This window comes from Oncorhynchus kisutch, unplaced genomic scaffold (genome assembly GCF_002021735.2).
Source record: "Oncorhynchus kisutch isolate 150728-3 unplaced genomic scaffold, Okis_V2 scaffold1720, whole genome shotgun sequence".
NCBI lineage: Eukaryota > Metazoa > Chordata > Actinopteri > Salmoniformes > Salmonidae > Oncorhynchus > Oncorhynchus kisutch.
The window spans coordinates 29177-46582 of NW_022263665.1; the positions used below are offsets into that span (position 1 = coordinate 29177).

At 42.7% G+C, this 17406-nt stretch overlaps 2 non-coding genes across 2 annotated transcripts; both read right to left on the minus strand.

Moving 5' to 3' along the window:
• Window positions 1–343: 343 nt before the first annotated feature.
• On the minus strand, window positions 344–425 carry trnas-aga (transfer RNA serine (anticodon AGA)). The gene has a single exon. It is a non-coding gene; the product is annotated as a tRNA-Ser (tRNA).
• A 271-nt stretch (window positions 426–696) lies between these two features.
• Window positions 697–779, minus strand: trnal-cag (transfer RNA leucine (anticodon CAG)). The gene has a single exon. It is a non-coding gene; the product is annotated as a tRNA-Leu (tRNA).
• Window positions 780–17406: the final 16627 nt, after the last annotated feature.

Genomic DNA, 17406 nt, shown 5'->3' on the forward strand with positions numbered 1-17406 from the left:
GCTATCCGTCAGGGTAAGAGTGACAACAGGTTTCCACATGTCAAAATGGGGGAAATCTTAGAAAATGGCTTAATGGTTATTCATGAGAATCGTGTTGTTGTATTGTTGAGTGTATCATGGGATCTCACCTGAAATCTGTGGCTTGACTACAAACCTGTAACCTATGCTACTGTGGCCTATAGAGCTAGAAGGATGGATAACCAGGTGTGTAAAGGTGTGAGGTGGGATCCTATCCCAAATGGACAACTAATCCCTATGTACTTGTGGAGATCTGAGAGGATATGATTGGTATAAGAAACACGACTAAACTTCAACCTCCGGAGGGGTCAAGAAAATTCAATTTCGTTGTCGGCAGGATTCGAACCTGCGCAGGAAGATCCTAATGGATTTCTAGTCCATCGCCTTAACCACTCGGCCACGACAACAGTCTTGTCAGCAGTGAATGGGCCACCAGGCATAGCCTACAGAAAGTGATAATTTTACAACTGAAAGACAATGCAGTAACTCATTAACTCATTATAATGCAATAAGATGAATTGTTCCCCTCATTCATTATTAAGTACAGCTGTTTTCTAATTTCCTTGATCTTTGGTCAGCTCCAGAAGGTTTTTATTTGAGAGTGTTTATTATAAATTGTTATTTCATCATCTTATTATTACTGCTAAGCAGCATGACTCCTGAGAGTCACTAAACAACTGTCAGAAGTGGGATTTGAACCCACGCCTCCATGGGAGACTGCGACCTGAACACAGCGCCTTAGACCGCTCGGCCATCCTGACTGCAGCACAGTACCTGGGTATCGGGTTAAAGAGTATGGGGTAAAATTAGAAATAGGCACAGCAACGCAATCACCACAGAGACCAGTAAATTTATGCACGATACCGACTTGCACTTTCAATAGTCATTTGTTTTTATCAATGAAAAACTCCAGTCATTGATTTAACCTCAATATGGCCTTCAATGGAAAAAAGTTGTAAATCGTCATTGAATGAACGCTAAACTGGCCTCAGAATATGGCCATTCTGATATAAATGATAAAATGGGTATTTTCAACGCAATCGTGTTATTTTTTTTGGGGGGGGTTAGAGAGAATAAAGTAGATGTCACGGGTCAAAATTTTGATTGATGACCCTATGTGAACCTATGTGAACTCTATGTGAACCCTATGTAGTGATGACGTGTGCATGTCTTCTGGTCAGGCAAGCCTGGTTAGGTGGGGGCTATGGGGTGAGTAAGGGTCCATTTGACAGGCCGTTAATGATTGATGACCCAAGCCTGATAGGCAAGCCTGGTTAGGTGGGGGCTATGGGGTGAGTAAGGGTCCCTTTGACAGGCCGTTAATGATTGATGACCCAAGCCTGATAGGCAAGCCTGGTTAGGTGGGGGCTATGGGGTGAGTAAGGGTCCCTTTGACAGGCCGTTAATGATTGATGACCCAAGCCTGATTTATGACCCTAGGTAATGATTTATGACCCTATGTCATGTAGAAGGGTGCATGCCCAGGGTTGAGTAAGTGACCATGTGTCAGGTCAACCTGTTACTGTTTCTCACGGTTTGGGTTGGTTAAGGCCCCTTATAAAGCCGCTGAACAATACCTGTTTAAGACTGTACATGATAACCCCCCTGAATATTAAACAAAAATGACACCTATGCCAATTTTAGGGATGTTATGCTCGGCTTGTCATGAACCCAGTGACCAAAGCCTTGAAGAAGTTCTGTGTGAAGCTCCAGAATGTTTTAAAGGATTTTTGGGTACGAGTGAGGGCCACATGTCTTACATATTCCACCCGGAGGATTCTACGGTAAAGATATTCACAGACCGTGGACCCAAACCCCTTTATCCTGCAAAACCTGGGAGTTTTCCCCCGGCTCTGGGGATGAGAGAATGGTTAAACATCAGGCTGGCTCTTTGTAAAATTGAACAGGTCCTAAGTGTTACAAATGTGCCAGGATATGCGTTGGAAGAACAGGTCTGCGGCCGCAGTGATCTCAAGGCTCTAAGAATTGCTTCAATGGACTATAGCCCTGACAACAAAGTGACAATTTTAGCCTGTGACCTTTATGATAAGGCTAATGCTACAAAGTCTGTCAATTCTCCGGTAGCTTCCAGAGCACGCAAACATGTAAACTTTTTTATTCCTGTGTTTAGTTTTAAATGGGTGGATTATCCAATTTTCATAACACTTATGAATAAGCTGGACATTCTCTTCCAAAATGGGGAACAGTTAAAGCGCTGGGCGAGGCTTTCCTTGAGACAGAGTCAAGACCAAAAGGCCCGACGGAGGATCTACCCCTGGAGTGAAAACTTACCATGTGTTGATGGACATAGCAAGAGAGCCTTGCCTTTTGAGGGTGAACTCGACACGGACAATGGCGGTTGGTTGCATAAGCTCCCAGGATCTGTAAGAAAGGCATCGTAAAATACCTTAAGAATGTAACGATATAAAATGTATGTACTAAATATTTTGAATGAAATAAATGGTTTTAAAATCAGAATCTCACCACGTTATGAACTCTCGCGTTTGTTCACTCTTAGCGCAGTCTGTCCCTGAGAAAAATCTTGCGGAAAAAGCCATGTGCGCGCGCATGTGCGTGAGGGAGTTTTCTGTAGTGGCTGTGTGTGTGTGTGTGTGTGTGTGTGTGTGTGTGTGTGTGTTTCAAAAACAGAAAAAGGGGGGCGGGTTGTTTGTTAAAAAAATACCCTTGCATGCCTGGTGGGTCGTTTGAAACCAAGGTTTACACTAGCCTGCAAAACAGATGCCTACCCCCCAACAATAATATTGTGTCTTACGACTCCTAATCTTAAAGGCCTTTCATAAAACTATTTTTTTAGGTGGGCTAAAAAGTCATTCATCCCAGCGATGTCGAGAACAACACACCCCATGCATCTAGGTGCTAGCACCCCGGAGATTTTAGAAGCTCCAAAAGGATCCTAATGTTTAGACACACCCAATACCATGTGTTTGAAATGTGTCAAATATACCATGGGCGGGGGTATACCCCGAAAAAAACGACAAACCCCAAATGCTATGTAAAAAAATCATTCAGGGGTTTTTCTCTAGGTCGTAGGGTACAAAAGCGCTAGAAACCATGGGCAATGTTAGCAGCGTTTTAGTTCCGATGCAAACAGCACCTCCAGAAACTCCAAGAATCGTTATCGGACTGAAGCGTTAAAAAAGATAATCGGGGAAAACAGTCTAATGGATCTATCGCAAGGTGAGTTCTTGAAATAAATCTTTATTAGATTTGATTGTTGTGGGGAATTGTTTGAAAAGCGTGGGATGTTATAGAAATATTAAACAATCATTAGGATCAGTATGCTTACCGTATAACAAGGCAATATTAGCTAAAGTGATTATAGCTTTAATATTGTCGAATGTTTTATAGATTCTGAAGCATTCACGCAGATACTCCGAGGTATAACTGAGCTCGAACCATCCAATGGGGCTCCGAAACAAAGTGCCGACAAACAAACGCCTGCCCTGAATTGTCAACGTAAGTAAGCTCCAAGAATTCCATACATAAAAATATTTATACCTTAAAAACAAAAAGTGTGGGCATCTTATATTAAAAGTTATTTTATATGTTTACAGAGGACCTAAAGCCTAGAAGGTTAAACGATGCCCTATGGAGCCTGAACGGTTTCTGCGAAGCATATGACTACGAGACAATTCTGCCCTACTCCCAGGATGTATTTACACAAAAGCAGCGAACAGAGACTTTAAACGGCAGGTCAACTCCCCTTGGCCAGGACAACGTTGTCCCCCATATTTCTAAACACCAAAGGATAATTAGTGCTCAGATCCACAGTTCCGCTTCACCCGAACAATTCTACTTGGCCGATATTCACGAGACGTCGTTCCAAGGACTAGGTATGAATCAATTATATATTATTATTTATATATATTATTATTTTAATATTTATATATTTTTTTTATGCCGGAATATGTTAAAACAAGGCCTAATGCTGTTTTTTGTTTGTTTGTTTGTTTTTTTCAGGCTCACCATCTACCGAACCTGCAGATGCTGTAATACAGGTTGAACAAAGACATCAGCCCCTGGTTTCAGAGCTTCTTCAGAACAGCCCTCGTCAAAAAAGCCGAGGTATTTAATTAATGTATTGTTAATATATAGGCTTATATCTGAAATGTATTTGGCATTTTTAACATATTTTAGGGTTAATAACCTATTTGTGTATGTATTATTTTTATTTCAGACTCCTCACCGGCTTATGAACACAACGCACAAACATCGGAGGATGCCCAGACAAGCATCCCCGAGGAGGCTCCAAAGACACCAGCGAAACCTGATGATGTCAAAGATTTAAATGACATTTCTGAGGTAGACGATTTGATGTTCTGTGAAGCTGCCAACCTTCTTGAATCGGCCAATTCTGTGGGGGAAACAGCAGATTCTGAAATAGACCAAGAACGTTTTTTCAAAGCGTTTACCCTGGGTTTAAAATCACGAAAGGCTCTACTCCAGAGGCGCATGTGTATTCTACTCGAGCATCAATACAATCAGGATGTGTCATTCTGGCGTAGCGAGCTACCCCGTATGTTAAAAAACATTAGGGCTAAAACAAGCAAATACCGCCGTTAAAAAACACACATGTAAACACACACACACACACACACACATCCTTAATTAGACAGATGGCGCCCCCTATAGACCAAAGTGAGACAATTGAAACCCTCTTAGCCAGGATCCCTACAGAGCTCCAAGATATAGTTAACCATATGAATGATTCGGGGGTAATTGACATAATGACAATAGATGAAAATCTATTATCCCAGATTCCCTCCGAACTCATAGACATTATTACACGTATGAATGAGTCAGGGCCTTCCGAGGAAAACATGTTAACACAGATTCCCGAAACCATCATATCTCTAATTACCCAGCTTAACGCGAGCCCTAGGTTTAATTCGGCCCCACAGACACCTCTAAGACAGCCTTTAACAACATTGTCCGAAGAGTCTGAAAGTCAATATGATGTTTTTGAACAGTTGGACAAATGTCTAGCAAATCTGGAGGGGGGCGGTCTTGAGATCAGTGTACAGAACGAGAGCGCTAGGTTTAATTCGGCACCCCAGACACCTATAAATCAGCCTTTAACACCAATGTCCGAAGAGTCTGAAACCCAATACGATGTTTTTGAACAGTTGGACAATTGCCTAGCAAATCTGGAGGGGGGAGGTCTTGATCGAAGTGTACATGTTTTGCGTCGAAATAAATTCAACAATATTGATGTTCGCCAGTTTTTCAATTTCGCATGGGGGGGTCAGATTCGGGAATATGCTGTGTTTTACGTAATGCTTATGGACACTTTGAATTAACTGTTAGCGAGGATTAGAGATTATAGCGAACCTAGGGATCTCTTACAGTTGGAAATTTGTGGAGACAGTCTACAGAGCAAGGTATCGCTTATTTTACAGAATGGTGAAGCAGAGCTTGAACAATTTGTTAAACTGCTAGAACGCCTTGTTCAGTCAAATTTAAACGTGCTAGCAGATAGGACCCTCGAACTTGTAGTACAATTAGTACGCCAACCACAAGGGGGCGGGGGTCAGAGACGAAAGCTCGAGAGTTTAATGCAGTCCGAAATCATAAGCAATAAAAGGGCCTATCTCATAAACGTTCACAATCCAGGTAATAAGCTATGTTTTGCCATAGGTTTGGCCCACTTACTCAGCCCAGGATGTACTGATCAAGCCGCGTTACATAAAGCTCGAGGGGGGTCTCGGTATACAGGATGCTGTGGCTTTCTCAGACATAGTCAAATTTGAAAACTTTCTGAACATCAAGATTGTGGTTTTGTACCACAGTAGGGCTAATGACGCTCTCCTCAAGTTCCAAAATATACCCGAACCACATCCTAAGACTATGTACTGTTATGTGCAAAATGAGCATTACTATGCCGTAACTAACATCACAGCCTTTTTAGGCGCGCCATATGTCTGTCCAGCCTGTCATACCGGCTACACACGCATGGGGGGGCACTCGTGCCGTTACAACTGTTCAGTATGTCTGGATAAACATTGCCCTATGCAGCCGCTAAACTTGACCCCCTGTGCGGATTGTCACCGCACATGTCGTTCGGCCTACTGTTACGAAAAACACAAAACTGAAACATGGCATCCCAAGGCATGTAAATCTGTAAGCAGTTGTGACATTAACAAGAAATGTCCAAAATGTCATTGCAATTACAACCTTAAAATAGATAGCCCTAAACCTCATGTTTGTGGAATTATACACTGCCCAATCTGTAAAGGTCCTTTGAAAAGCAGAGACGCGGAAGCGGTTCAAGAAGTAACACATGAGTGTTACATTCAGCCCTTGGCTGAAGATGAACATACAGAGAAATATGTGTTTTATGATTTTGAGACAACTCAGCAATCAGGGGTTCATTTGCCTATTTTTGTGTCAACCATGACTTTCAAGGGTGAAAAATGGTCGGCCGAGGGACCCGATTGTGCCCGACTCTTTCTAAAACATTTTAGAAAAGCCCAGTACAGAAACTTCACGTTTATAGCTCACAATGCTAGGGCCTATGACTCCTATCTGCTTCTGAACCCTTTGATACAGCAAGGCGTGGCACCCAGTGTCATAGCTCAAGGGAGTAAAATATTATGCTTTGTTGACCCCGCCTTCAAACAGAGATACATTGACAGCTTAAGCTTCTTACCCATGAGATTGGCTCAAATGCCAGAGGCCTTGGGTTTTGAAAACTCTGTCAAAGGCTATTTCCCTCATTTCTTCACATCTGAGGAGAATCTACATTATATAGGATCTTATCCAGCCCCCGAAATGTACGGGTGTGATCAAATGTCTCCCAAAGAGCGTGAGAGATTCATGACATGGTACGAGACCGTAAGACATGGCACTTTTGATTTCCATAAAGAGATGGAATCATACTGTGACAATGACGTTGTTATACTTCGTGAAGGATGCCTCAGATTCAGAGAAGAGGTAATCAAAGATGCGGGCATTGACCCCTGGAGCTGTACAACTATTGCATCAGCGTGCATGAAAACCTATCGTACACACTATCTAACTCCTGAATCTATAGCTATCCCATCGCCAGACAACTACCGACGCCAATTCAAGGCCTACTCTAGTGGTTCCATTCAATGGTTGGAGTACTTGGCCCAGGATAAAGATATTTTTATCCAACATGCTTTGAATCGGGGGGAGAAGGCTTTTGGGCCTTACCATGTAGATGGATACACACAGATTGACGGGGTTGAGACAGTGTATGAGTACAACGGTTGTTTCTTCCACGGTTGTAAATTATGCTTTGTCCCCCACACCTTGTGTGTCCTAACCCAAAAGACTTTTGGGGAAATGTACCAAGAGTTTCAAGACAAACTGAATTCTTTAAAGGCTACTTACGGGTTAAAAGTTGTGGTTTTGTGGGAGCACGAATGGACAGCCCTCAAAAAGGCAGATCCTAGTGTTAAGGCCTTCCTTACCCATTATGACCCTCCAGAGCCCCTGGAACCGCGACAGGCCTTGTTTGGAGGCCGGACCAATGCTTTGACATTGCGTTATGTAGCTCAACCCGACGAGACAATAGGCTATGTAGATTTTACATCCCTATATCCTCATGTAATGAGTTCCTCATTCTATCCTATAGGGCATCCTGAAATTATTCACAGCGACTTTGACGAACCCCAAAATTATTTTGGTTTAATCAAAGCGACTGTCTACCCTCCTAGGGGGCTGTTTATACCTGTGTTGCCTTACAAGGGTCCTAAAGGAAAACTTTTCTTTCCCCTTTGTCGCACATGCTGTGAAAACCACAACCAGGAAAACCCCTGTGATCACACAGATCAAGAAAGAGCCCTGACCGGTGTATGGGTCACTGTAGAATTCTCTAAGGCTTTAGAGAAGGGGTATCGTGTGGCCAAAATCTTTGAAGTGTGGAACTTTTCCAGGAAATCAGACACACTTTTTAAAGAGTACATCAAAACCTTCTTGAGATGCAAGCAGATGGCTTCAGGCTATCCTGCATCGGTCACAGATCAAGAAAGTAAAGACCAGTACATTCAAGACTACCATGACAGAGAAGGCATACTTCTTGACCCTGACAGAATAGAGGTCAACAAAACCAAAAGAAATGTGTCGAAATTGTACTTGAACTCCCTTTGGGGGAAATTAGCGCAGAGATGCAATATGCTAACAACTTCGATCATTAAAGACCCCGAAGAATTTTTGGAATTTGTTTTTTCGGACCAATACGAAATTTCACATTTTTCCTTCTTGAGTCAAGACATTGCCTTGGTGCAATGGAGGCGCCACCAAAAGTGGGTTCTACCCCCGGGTAATGTAAATGTGTTTCTTGCAGCATTTACCACAGCCTATGGCCGCCTTGAACTGTACACCCTCATGGAACAGCTTCAGAGGCGGGTTCTTTACCACGACACAGACTCTGTGGTCTATGTAAGCAAACCGGGGGATTGGACCCCCCCACTTAGCAACTATCTTGGGGGTTTAACGAGTGAACTCGAAGAGGGTGACCATATTACAGAATGGTCCTCATGTGGTCCAAAAAGCTATGCTTTTAGGACTAAAGCCAATCACGTGGTGTTGAAAGCCAAAGGCGTGACTCAAAACTATGAAAATGCACCGCGTGTAAACTTGGAATCAATCACGCGCTTGGTCGAGGGGTTCGTAAAGGACAAGAATAGTGACTTGGAGATTTTGAGCTCCTACAACAAAATAGTGAGGGATAAAAGGGGTTCCATCTAAGAAACGCACCACTCACTAAAAGATTCAGGGTAGTCTATGACAAGAGACAGCTATTGCCTGACGGTACCACATTGCCCTTTGGCTACTGACTTATGCTACAAGCCCCAGTGTGTCTTAAAGCTTAAGATATTATGACTGCTGTCGAGGGTTTTGACCCCCGGCTACAATTGCCTTTTTCAGCATTAATTGCAGGCCCTTCAAACAGTGGCAAAACTTTTTTTGTAAAAAGTATTTTAGAGAATTCTGAACATGTGTTATCTCAAAAGCCTGACAATATTGTATGGTGTTATTCATGTTACCAACCTCTGTATGATGAATTATTGAAGACAATAAAAATCAAGTTTGTTGAAGGAATACCCGATTCTCTGTCTGATGATGAACTTCTCCCCCCACATGTAAATAATCTGCTGGTTTTGGACGATATGCTATTTGCTGGTAGCGAACACCCTGAAATTGCACGAGCTTTTACCCAATATACTCATCATAGAAACCTGTCCGTGCTTTACTTGGTCCAGAATGTGTTTCACCAAGGTAAAAATAGTCGGACCATTAGCTTGAATGCCAACTACATGGTATTGTTTAAAAATCCTAGAGACAAACTGCAAATTAGCACTCTAGCTCAGCAGATGTACCCTGGACGGAAATCATACTTTATGGAGAGCTATGAGGACGCTACCAAAGAGCCATTTTCTTATTTAATCGTGGATTTAAAAGCAAATACTCCAGAACACCTTAGGCTACGTACAGGGCTGTTTCCGGGGGAGAGGCCTGCTGCATACCTTCCTAAAAAGTAAACGCTATGTCTCTGCGTTTAAAAAGAAACCTCCCCCTCTTGAGAAGGCTAGTAGGTTCTACAGCTAAAGAACGGAAGGCCATCTTGGGTCGCTGTTCTTCAGATCTCATATTAGCCCTATGTGAGATTGCTTTGAATCTTCTCAAAGGACGCATTCCACTCACCCTGAACCAATTGAAAAAATTAAGGAGACAAAAGACAGCGATCAAACTCTTTGCCAATAAAAGGGCCAGTCTTCAAAAGAAAATACATAGTATACAACAGTCTGGGGGTTTTCTTCTACCTTTACTCAGTATAGCCGTGCCCTTCATCACCAGCCTTATTGCGGCCAGACGTGGTGGTTGAACACGTGGGTGTGATGGCCACTAAAATGTACTTGGTGCCTCAACAAGAGTTGGATAGACTTAAAAAACAAATGCAGGGTCCTGAAGATATCAGACAAACAGCGGAAAATGATTTGGATACGGCCATGAAGGATGTTTTGAACCGAAAAGGATTGAACCCCTATGATAAGATTCAAAAATACACAAACCTAATGCAAAGGTATTTGACTCGGGTAAAGCAAGGGGAGAGAGAGACTAACCATTTAACCCTTTCCCTACCGGACCCTTTAACAGATGTCGAACCTAACGATAGCCATGCCCCTGTAAGGCCTGTACCGTCGATCTTACCTAGTGGAGATAATATGTCGGGTGAAGCTCAAATGCCATTTGAAGATAAAGTTATGCATGACCTACTGACACATGTGCCTTTACGTAACAGGAAGAATGTTAAATACATTATGAACAAGATAAAAGACTCAAAGGGGATAGCTGCTTGGAACGACTCTGGAGAGTTTATCCTTCAGGGCTCTGTGGTTAGGGGGTCCCATATGCAGGACTTGCTTAAAAGTACCACGGCTGCCCACAAGGTTGCTGATGACCGAAGGCCTCCCGGCTGGCGTCAGTTTCTTAAGGCCCTGGCAATCCTCAACATCCCCCTCTCCGGTGTACCCAACCATAAGCTTCGTCAACAGATTCAAGCTTTAAAACAAAAGCCTTCAACGAGATACAGCACCCCTAAAGATGCCCCAACGACACCGGCCCCATATGAAAGCGATGATGCTAACTCATTTACTCCCATGAACGTCTCAGGACCTTTTCCTAAACCCGATCTCTCGGCGTGGCTAGACTTTTGAAAATGACTTTTGAATGACTATGATTAAATTCAATAAATTTTTTATTTGAAAAATAAGCAAGTTAACATTTGTGGCATTCTTGAAACATATGACGTGAGCATACGCCTTGATTACGCGTTCTTAAAGGACACACATTTGAACACTTTTGATATTTTCTAACAAAACAAGATACAAGGTTATCATTACTTCTTAAATCATCCTTATAAAGAGACATAACATCTTCAAAAGAAACTCCCCGGGCTCTTTGGCACAGGTAAAATACACAGTGGTGACCGCATGTAGTGGAAAGGTTATCTTGCACTTGTTTGATGTTGTAGTAGATCTTTGTACCGTTTAGGGTCAAAAAATCTTTAATAGATTTAGGGAAATGTGAAAAACCGGGGGGAAAGCCATAGGAATCAAAAAAAGTTGAGATTTTTCGTCCACCTTCCTGTTCTAATGTCATAGCTAGCCAATGTTCACCAGGCATGTGTTTAGGATGGGTATTGACAATAAACATTGCAGGCCTCTCAGACCATATCTCCATAGGTAATTCATCACAAGCCAACACTCCACAAAATTGTTTTCCAATCAAGCGGCTCATGAGCCCGTCCAACTCTTGGGTATTCATGTCTTTGTTCAAAGGTCCTTAATAATAATCCACTAAGACCTGTCTTCGGGCATTCACTTCCAAGATTGAATCAGAGCATGCGTAAACAATCATGCTAACTGTACAGGTTAAAGGTGTACGGAAACGCATTTCCAGCCTGAGGTTACCTTGGGACACCACAGACAGATTTCCTGAGGTGTCATCATCAGGTGATAAATTGAAAGCATACAATGTGTAACCCTCTGCAAAATCATTTCTGTCAATAGGTAAAGAGAGATCTTTTAGATGTCGCCCTGTAGCCAGGAATAGATTGTAAAATTCTCGCACAGATATGTTGTTATTAAATTGTGGTTGGAAAGCCTTCGCCGGAACCTGACGTCCGTCCTGACAGAGCGCTACATACTCTGCATTGAAGTGCTGAAAATTAAAGGGTTTTTTATCTAAACTGCCCGTATTAGAGGCGTGATCAACCAGACCTATAACCACATATCTAGGTAAAGGGCCTAGAAATAGGTTTTCTTGACTGCAGATTCTACTGCCCACAGGTATGCTAAAGGTTTTCATGGTAATTCTTTGGAGAGGGTAAAGGGCATTTCCTTTCATCAAAGCATGTGAGTGACCCAGGCGCACGGCCGGAGATACAGATACTTTTTTAATAAAAAGGGTTGCCCCCAACACTTTCAAACTAAAATCCCCGTCTTGGGGAGACATCAGGCAAAAATCATCCTTGGCCCTGGTTAATTTTAATCTTAAATCAACCGAATTTAAGAGTAACCGTTCTTGAAAGAAAATGTCAGAGTGTATAGGGCCTAGCAAATGAAACTCTCGAGATTCGGCGCAGTAGCGAGCTCGTGCCGCTAGTCCTTTGTTTGCACCCGTGGAAGGGTCTGTCGATTCCATAGAGGCTCCTGCAGTATCCTTGCTAAACAGCCCGGCGCTAAATTGGGTTTTGAGAGTGTCTTCGGAGTAGTTTAGTAAACACTCCATGATGGCTCTATAAGGGTATGTAGCGCTGCTTTGACTGATTAGGCGTTCACCCAAAGTCACATCAACTTGGGAGAAAATGGTGGCCAAGGGGTAATTAATGAGACTCACTTTGGCATCGTCTGCAATATTAGACCCATCTCTTTTGGTCACTTTTAGACGTAAATGCACCAAGGTGTTGTTGAGGTCCAGATAGTTGTCACCATGGCCTGGTATGAAATATTCGATAGGCCCGTTATCGGTAATAGCAGAGAGAGGGGCTATCTCCACATAACTGGATCTATCTATTGAATGCTGCGTTAACGGTGCCGTGAAAAGATCAAGTTCTGTCTTTATAGCTTCAGAGGACATTCGATGTAAAAGAGCCATGTCACTTATTCTTTTAGAAAATACTTCCTAGTATTCTTTTAGCCTGTTTTGGTACAGACCTCCTCACTTTACCCCGTCTTTGACTTACTGAGGTTCTTTTAACAGTTAACCGCCGCTTTTTAGGTGCAGGTCTACGCCTTAAACCAGGGGGTCTCTTTTTTGGCCTTCGAGACAATATCATAAGCCCCGAGCCTTCTTGATGCTCCACCTCTGGTGACGCCCTTCGGGTCATAGCATTGGCTACAACCTCACTTACTATATTTTTAGCCGCTGATTTTAAATGTGGTTTGGCTATGCTGAAGCCTCTCTTCATAAACGGTAAAACCATCCTGAAGAGGTTACGGAATATACCTCCTATCCCCGAACCATACATTGTCGGCGCTCCATGATATCCTGGTAGTCCATTACCCACTTGATCCACATAGTATGAAACATAACGGTTAGGGTCGAGCTGATGGTGCTCCATAACCCTTTTATTTGTATTATGTTTATAAATATAATACAGCTATTATATATGTAGAGAGGTTTTGGTGGGTCTAAAGTGGAGTTTTACAATCGTTTTACCATAAGTAAATTCAATGTTTTCGTTCTGATCCGTTTTAAGCTCAACCAGAATGTTTTCAATATAGTTCTTGCTGACATGTACGTAGTGCGGCTTGTCATAATTGACAGTGACGATGTCCCCATCCTTGCCGTCTATATGAACTGTTCGCAGGAGGGGCACACAGCTGTCTCCGACCCTTTGATAGGTTATGATGTCGGTATAGACAAATATGTTGTAAAAGCCTGCATGTATATCCGCAGGGAATGGGAATAATTTATCGTTCACATACGTCCATTTATTGGGACCCATCCCCAACATGTAGGATAAATTACCGCTGGTCTTTATACCTCCGTTAGCAGGCCCTGAGATTTGTATCCTTTTATGGATTGGATTGTAGAATAGGAATATTTCCATCTTGTTCAGGGTTAGGTGTTCATTCAACTCTGAGACGATCCTGTCGACGGTTCTATAGAAACCTTTTTTAAGCTTAATAAGTTTCGCAGGTTCCGAGAACCTTTTGCAATAAAAATCACGGTCCTTAGCTTTGATATTATACCAACTATGGGGGTATGTAATCTCGCTGAGACCTACTTCCCAAGCCTCTGATAACTCTATAGGCTTTGGAAAATTGGTTGTATACTTCGAACTCTGATTATTACGATATATCTGTGCCGACGCATTACTGGGGAGAGTCAGGTAGAAGCCGCTGTGTTCCATGATGCCCAACTGTGTACACGCGAATGATGCGCTAGTTATCATGACTAGGGGTTTAAATTAACCCCCGTTGCCTCCACCACATCCTGCTCCAATACCCAACTGTTGAACTTTTGAGGCCAGTTTTTTCCAGCGGACCAGCAACCATTTTTTACCCTTTTCTCTCTTCTGATCTAGAATCTCCTCCACGTGAAAGACTTTGTCTTTACCCAACTGGACCTTCTGTAATTCCTTCTCATAAAAGATCCCTCTATAAGATCCCCGTCATAATCTTTTAATTTGTAGACCGGCGGAATGCGTGGCAGACATTCGGTAACGGTAAACAACTCCGAGCTAAAGCCTTGTTCGTATTTTTTGTCGAAAACACCCCTCAACTTTGATATACGCACCAAGTCACCCACTAGGAATTTAAAAGTCATTTTTTTCTTACGGCGAAGTGGGAACAAACCATACATATTTTTAAAGACTTGAAAAGAGTTTTCCGAAGAGACCTCCGAGGGCTTCATACGTATAGTCTTATGGTAGCTGTGGTTGTAACCGTTTACTAAATCCTGAACTATGTCTGTATATCGGTTGGTGTTGTGAGCTGTAAAATAGCGCCACATCCGCTCTTTCAAAGTCCTATTAAAGCGTTCCACAACCGAAGCTTTCAAATCAGAGCCTGTAGCAAAATGTACTATATTATACTTATTCATTAGCTTCTGAAATGTTTTATTAAAAAATTATTTTCCGCCATCCGTCTGCACTTTCTTGGGGCGCCTCCTGCCTTCAAGATCGATTCAAAGGCCCTGGTCACCTCTGCCCCCGCTCTTATTTTTTAACACCCTTACATAGGCTAATTTAGAGAAAATATCTATAAACCGTTAGCATGTAGCGATTTCCATCATTTTTATCGGCAAGGGACTGCATGTCACATAGATCCGCCTGAAATTGGGATAATGGATGCGTAGAAAAAACTCTATTTCTTGGAAAATGTTTTCTTACAGGTTTATGTAGAGTGTAGGCATCTTGCTCCTGATAACCATTCATTCACTTTAGCATCGCTTAACAGACTACCTGTTTCTTCGACTATAGCTCTCTGTAACGCTCTTTACCCCATAAGACCCGGGGGTTAGAGGGATTATAATATATGTTTTCAACAAGCTGTCTCAGCCATCCTTCTGGCCTCTCTGAGGTACAATAACTGTAATGAGCCACTTCATATAACGACAACATTTCAGTTTGTGAATTTTTATTTTAAGAATGCACAATTATTACGTATACAACAATTCAGGATTTGTTGCAAGATACAAGTCCCCGTTTTCTCAACAATCACAGCAGTCAACACCCTGTATATATTGTTTAGATTTACAGGTTGTTTCGCTGAATTTTTAAAAACACACACTTCTGATATATAAGTATATAAACAACAAATATGATACACATTCACATTAAGGGTGGTTCAAACAAATAATGTAAAATCTTAAGCCAAAGTTATTTCTAGTTCTTCAGAATCCTCAACAAGCCTTGATACCATATGTGACCATTGTAAACTCTCGCCCGTATGTCGGACATGTTTCATGATTTGCTCCATTTTTAACACACGCTCTACAATAACCCCTGTATTGTGGGTTGTGTAGAACTTTACATTGTTCACTTTATTTTCAATAATCTGATGCATAACATTTGTAAGGTCTCTCAAAAGAAAAAATGTATTTATTCGCTCAAACATCGTAGACACATAGTTACCCATAGCTCTAAATAAACAAATGTCACTCGGTCTCTTGGGATTTATTGAGCCAGAAAAGCATCACATCAGCCATCACAGCTTCCCTGTATTTGTTGTCGTCCACCAGGGTGTGTCGGATTTCTTTGAGTTTCTCATGGATGAAGAGGGCCTCCTTCAGTTCATGTAGGAAGGCTTCGGTTACCCCGTAAACTCTAGGGATAGACGGCGCAATACCCATAGACTCCAGGGCGATGACCAGCGCTGGTATAAAACGGCAGGACCACAGTCTTTTCACCAGCTCCTCAAATGATTGAAAAGTAGTATCTAGGAGGGTCGTAGAGGGCCAAGGAGTGACGACGCTGGCTGGGATGATTGATCTCACAGGCCGATGCATTTTTCTCGTATATATTCGCCAATCACCACGTTTAAAAGTTGTAGCTACAGAGGCCTTGATTGTATCCACAAAATAGTACTGGCCACCCCATCAAACACATCCTCAGGCTGGGTAAATGTCGGGTTCACGGGCTTGCCAGGGGTGCGTAGAGTGTAGGGCTTCGTGGCATAGAGTCTTTAGTGTCGGGCCCCCATGACGTAGTGGCTTCCTCGTAGATGGTCTGGAGATCCATGGTGTATGCTGAAATGAAGAACTGGCTGCTTTTTTTCTTTTTATTGTAGAACAAGGCCCTTGGGTATCTGGGGGGCGGGGTTAAAGCATCCGCTTACTTAGTTTTCTTCTGACGCTGTATCTTCTTGAGGCTCTTTTGCATCGTAATCTTTACGATTCGTATATATTATGCACTTCTTTAAATGAACAAGCTCTGACGCTGTTGGCTCTGTACAAAGAGAGCATCCAACGGTTGCAACATTTTCAATTCCAGTACATCCCAACTCTTAAAGGAATAAGCAGACGCAGTCGGGTATCCCAGTCAGGCCACCACCCTAAGTTTTGTGTTTCGGATTGCCTCGGTGCCGATATAGAACTCCACGCTGCCGCACGTCGGCCATTCTTTCTGGTATTTTCACCCTGTGAAATATTTGTCCTGAGGAGTCCGGGGTACCTTCCCAACGGGTCTCGTGGCCCGTGAACACACTATACCCCTTGGTGATAAGGCTCAGTTCAGGACACACAACCTTGCGCAAAACCGACCAGTCTTCAACACCATATTCCAAGCCTACAGTCTGGTGTATATTCTTCTCCTTCATCTACCGTATAGAGGGTCACTCTACAGGCCAGGTAATCAAACGATACCCCCACTGCTGGCCATTAGACATCAACACTTGATCTGTCAGAGCATTTGCTGGCGGTATTTGGGTTCTATACACATTTAAAAAACGTTTTTTTTGGCGCATCATATATTGCTGGTTGATACTTTGCCCTTGCTCTATGGGCAACCCGAAGGCCTGTTCAGTTGTTACAGTCATCACTGCTTTGGTACCGATCCCAAATTTCCATGGTTATTCTTAGATCTTGTGCACTCTTAAACAGGTATTGTTCACGGCTTTATAAGGGGCCTTAACCAACCCAAACCGTGAGAAACAGTAACAGGTTGACCTGACACATGGTCACTTACTCAACCCACCACCCCCCTGGCATGCACCCTTCTACATTCATAGGGTCATAAATCATTACATAGGGTCATAAATCAGGCTTGGGTCATCAATCATTAACGGCCTGTCAATGGACCACTTACTCACCCCATAGCCCCCACCTAAACCAGGCTTGCCTTACCAAAACATGCACACGTCATCACTACACATGGGTTCACATAGAGTT